Genomic DNA, 5,657 nt, shown 5'->3' with positions numbered 1-5,657 from the left:
TCTATTGCTTCACTTTTAAGCTTATGAAGATTTGTTTCCATTGGAGTGGATAGAGGTTTACAATCCATCATACCAAATTTGGTCAAGATATCAGTGGTGTATTTTTCTTGATTTAGGAAAATATAATTCTCTTTTTGCCATACTTCTAGACCTAGAAAATAGTGTAGAAGACCTAGATCCTTCATATCAAATTCAGCCACAAGATCTTTTGCATTTTGCAATAAGATGATCTTCTCCTATTATCAACAAGTCATCAACATAGAGAACAAGTATTAACATGTCACCATCCGATATTTTGAATTATATGTTAGGATCTGCTTCATTTTTGGAATATCTTAGCTTGGAGAGATAACTGTCTATCCTTTCATACCATGCCCTGGGAGCTTACTTAAGGCCGTAGAGAGATTTTTTTAGTTTACACACATAGAGGTTTCTATTATGTGTAGCAACGCCTTTAGGTTGTTCTATATATACTTCTTCCTTAATAACACCATTCAAAAATGCGGTCTTTACGTCCATTTGATGTATCTTCCACCCTTTAGATGTTGCAATGACAATAATGGTTCTTACAGAGATATATCGGGCAATTGGAGCAAATCTCTCTTCTTAATCAATTCCAGCCTTTTGAGAAAACTCCCTGGCAATGAATTTGGCTTTGTGTTTTTCAATACTACCATCTGGTGCATATTTGATTTTGAATAACCACTTTGAAGAGACAACTGATTTATCTTTTGGTCTGGATACAATATCCCAAACATCATTTTTAAAGATAGATTGGTATTCCTCAATCATTACATCTTTCAAAGTTTGACATGTTAAGGCCTCTTCAACATTTGATGGTTTAGATTTTCTAAGCTCGGTCATGAGTGCCACATAGCATGATTGAATTCTTGTTTTCTTACTTTCTCTAAAGATTTCATCAAGTTCCACATTATTTTCTTCCATCATCTTTCTTGCCCATAGTGGCCTTTTCTTCTTGTTAGGATTTTCAGCATTCTCAAGATTAGATGATGAAGGTTCATGATCTTCTATGATATTCTCCCTTTGATTCTCAATTATATGATTTTCATTTGATTCTGTGATTTGATCATCTTCTACACTTAGAGAGATTTTATAAGCAACGTCTTCTTCAAATTTGACATCTCTACTGATTTCAATAGATCTTCGTCTTGGAATATAGACTCTGTATCCTTTAGTGGTTTCACTATAGCCAACAAATATGCCTTTCTTCCCAGAGGGTTCTAGTTTGGTCTTCTTTTCTTTAGGAACATGAATATACACATGACAACCAAAGATTCTTAGATGGCTTTAATCTGGATTATTCCCTGTAAAGGCTTCTTCAGGTGTTATTTTCTCTAAGATTGAATGAGGCTTCAACCCAGAATGAGATATGTAGATTTTGATCATGCATAATGGCTTTAGCACCTTCGATGATGGTTCTATTTTTCCTTTATGTGACTCCATTCTATTGAGGATTATAAGGTACTGTACACTCCCTCTTAATCCCAAGAGAAATGCAGAATTCTTTAAAAATTTCAGAGATATATTCACCCCCATTATCTGATCTTAGAGTCTTTATTTTCTTCCCAGTTTGATTTTCCACTAAGGCTTTAAATTCTTTCAGTTTCAATAACACTTCATTTGATTCTTTAAATTTTATGAAATAGATCCAAGTTTTCCTAGAGTAGTCATCAACAAATATCATATAATACAAAACCCCCTAGTGATGGTAATGACATTGGACCACACAAATCAGTGTGGACAAGTTCTAGTACAACTTTTGATTTGTGTTCACTTGGAGGAAAGGACCCTTTTGAGTTCTTCCCTATAGCACATCCTTTACAAGTTCCAACATGATCAGATTTTAGATTAGGTAATCCTATGGTGATCTTTCCTATAGAAGGTAGGGCACTAAACCGAAGATGTCCTAATCTTATGCCAACTTTCATTAGAATTTGATACTTCATGATTTAGTGCATGTTTTTGAGCATTACATAGTTTATATAAATTACCATCTCTAGATCCTATAGGAATAACATTCTTTATGTTAGAATTTTTAGGCCAAAGTAGAACCTTATCTTCATGGAAGGTGACGCGATATCCTTGAGCATCTAGTCCTGAAATAGAGACCAAATTTCTTTTGATACCTGGTACAAAAAGAACATCTTTCAATTGTAATGTAACTCAAGTTCTTAATTGAATTGAGCAGGTCCCAATTCCTTTCACTGGATGGGTAGAATTGTCTCCAATTGTAACTTCTTCAGTTGAGTGCCCTTCAAAGGTTTCGGATTGATCTCTAAATCCGGTTATGTGTCGTGATGCTCCGCTATCGATTATTCACATATGTTTGTTTGAGTCTAGTTCTCTTGATAAGGCTAAGAAGAATAGAGGATTCTCTAATTCCTTGACTTCAGCTATGGTTGCTTGGGCTTTCTTTCTTTTTGGGCAGAACCTGTGAGTGTGTCCAAATTTATCACACTTGTAGCATTGAATCTTGGAGAAGTCTCCATTTTTCTGATTTTGATTGTTATTTCCTCTCTTCTGTTTGAACTTCTTTTTCTTCCCTTTGTTGCTTGTGTTAGCATGTAGTGCTTGAATTTCTCCCTCTTGGTTTGGACCCATCCCTGTTGTAATTTGTTGAGATTCTTCTTGAGTGCAGTCGTTCTTGAGTTGATCGAATTTTGGTAGTGTAGGTCGAGCATTAATGCCTTGAATAAAGGATTCCCAATTGGATGGTAATCCCTTAAGTGCTATTAGAGATAGCTCCATATCATCTACTTTATTTCCAATAGTTGACAATTGGTCTTTCAACTCCGAAATCCTCATGAAATAGGATGTGATTGTTTCTCCTTTGTTCATCTTGATATGCATTAATTGTTGTTTTAAAGAAAGCAATCTGCTTGCATTATTTATTTCATATGTATTTTGGATGGTCTTGAAAATATCATAAGCTGTAGCTAGTTTTGATATGGTTGGAAGAATGTGATCTTTAACAACATCAATTATTATCTTCTCAGCCTTGTTGTTGTGTCTTTTCCAAGTTGTTTTCTCTAGTTCATGTTCGGGCATCTTGGTGTCTTCTTCTATATATGCATCCAATTCGAGTTCTTGAAGAATTGCTATTATTTGAATTTTCCATGAGACAAAGTTGGATGCGCCTTCGAGTCTATCCTCCACTCTAACACTGTTCACCATGATTTTTTTCTTTGATTATGAATGCAAGTCTAAATTTTAATTAAAGAGTCACTATCTTTATTTAGTTCTCTACCAACCTGGCTCTGATACCATGTTAAAGAATATAGATCAGTGATAGAGAAAAATAATAGTCTTTAATCTCAATGTATATTTGATATTTACTTTCAGATTTTATCACGGTCTTTAGATATTCTTTCTTAAAGATAATCTCAGATTTGATCTGAGAATACAATAAGAATAATGCTATATAGTAAGGACAGACTTTCAAGATGATCACTGATATGTATATTTGATTTTGTCAAATAATAACTGATGAATAGATTGATTATCGACTACTTGCTGTATCATATAATTGCCACGGTTATTGATTATTCTCCATAGCAAGCATCGATATCATTGGTTATGTATGTTGGTGAAGTGTTATGTCTACGTAGTGTCATGACCCTACGTAACCATGACACTTCACCACATATTAGTTATGCACCGATATATTTATCGTGCTAAACAATAACTATTCGGTGATAGTAATATCGAACATTTTTTTGATGGTCATCGGATAATACAACAGTCATTGATCTGTCGTAATGCAGTCAGCAAAATTTCATTCAATATATATATGTAATTAATTTAAATGATATATATATATAAAAGTAAGTTTACTTATAATATATTGCTTGCTTCAATCCGAATGAGGCTACATCCTTAACAGACCGAGCCTTTTAGTTCGTATGTGTCATGCTGATATATGTAATCGTGTTATACCTTCATGGATGTTCTAGTAATCCAATCCAGAGGGTTGCCTGGCTTACATTATGGAGTCTATTACGGATTCAAACCATTTTTAAATCTATTTGAGCAACTATCAAATCCAGATAGTTCTGTTTCATACCGACCAACTTTAAAGTTCCAGTCTATTGAAATATTGTTGTATAACCATGTCCAAAAACAACATAGCTCAGTCTCTTACAGAGACAAACTATTTATCAATTCTAGTTGAATGATAGCTTCATGTCCGTCGCCCATAACAATTGACACCCATCTTTATTGTGTCATCTGCGTATGTCTGTATGAGCTCAGGGGAGTTGATTTTTCGGGCATGGCATTCACAGAAGCAATAACCGAAGGATGTGTGCTTTTCAGGAAATAAATATCATGGTCCTCCAGAACAATCTGCCAGAGTCAAGTTTCTGTATGGCATGTTTTTCTTGGAGGAGGCCCATGGTGCTTATTTGGGGAGTGTTTAAGATATAATGGGTTACTTTTAAACGATTTTTGACTGTGGATTTCTTGGCTGACAAGAATGATGTGAGTATGAGGCTAAATATTTTAAGCTCTAAATGAGATGACATGTATATTGAAGATTGGGTACGATTGTAACCCAATGCCTTCTACTGGATTTGAATCAGTGAATGAACATGCGCTGCATAGTTTATATTAAGTGTATATGTGGGCGAGTTTGATTATTCAAACTAAATTGTTTGGCTAATAATGAGCCTCAGGAATAAGATCACACTAATGCCTATAGTTAGTATTAGATTTTGGCAAATATTAAGAAATTAATGTAACAGGAAAAAAAAGGCAAGACTTTCACCTGATGAAATTAAGGAATTGAGGAATCAGTATGGAGGTTTCTAGTAAGACTTTACTATCAGGAAATTAAATGTTGTAGTCTATAATTTACTAAAAAGTAAATAAGGATTGATCTTATAGTGAAAACAAGCATGCAGTTATAAAATGTTGTTTGAAATGGGAGAGTTTCTATAGAGAATTTAGGGACAAGAAATTTGTATACAAAGTTAAGAAATCAAAAGTGTCTATATGTAGTTTTAAAGACACTTTTGTAGTTTTGAAGTTTCTTAAGGTAACAACATTTATTCTAATTATTAAAGGAAGATATCAAAAAAGATAACACACAAGCAAATGAAAAATTAAAATAAAGTTTCTCTCAAGGTTGTTACAATCGAGAATTCTATTCATTTCCTAATTATGTAGTCATATATATGACACTAACCTTGAAGTAGATTAAAATTCAAGTTCCTAACCTATAGTTTTGAGAATCTTCGAACATAAAAAAAACTTGATACTATCCCGATTGACCATTCCTTCACTAGTTAATGATTAGCCTATCGGCTATGCCCTAAATTGTGTCTTTCTTTAGTCTTAAACTTGAATTTTATGGGCCTATGTGTTTCTTTCTTCTTATATATTCAATTTTTTAATCAATCAAATGGGTTCTAGTGTATTCACTATATGCATGCTAATAAAATTATTGCCCTATATTCAATGTTGGTTGTCCCTTATTCATTATTCATGTTTTCTATGTGTCTTGAAGCCTTCCTTTCTATATTTTACTAGTGTTCTCCTACATGGGATCCATATTTGCCTTAGAACTAATTTGTATCCTCTCATATACCTTGAGCCTACATGTTATCTCAATATCATATTTTCTCAAGCATAACTAT

The sequence above is a fragment of the Cryptomeria japonica genome, chromosome 6, assembly GCF_030272615.1.
Source record: "Cryptomeria japonica chromosome 6, Sugi_1.0, whole genome shotgun sequence".
NCBI lineage: Eukaryota > Viridiplantae > Streptophyta > Pinopsida > Cupressales > Cupressaceae > Cryptomeria > Cryptomeria japonica.
This window is presented reverse-complemented; position numbering follows the sequence as displayed.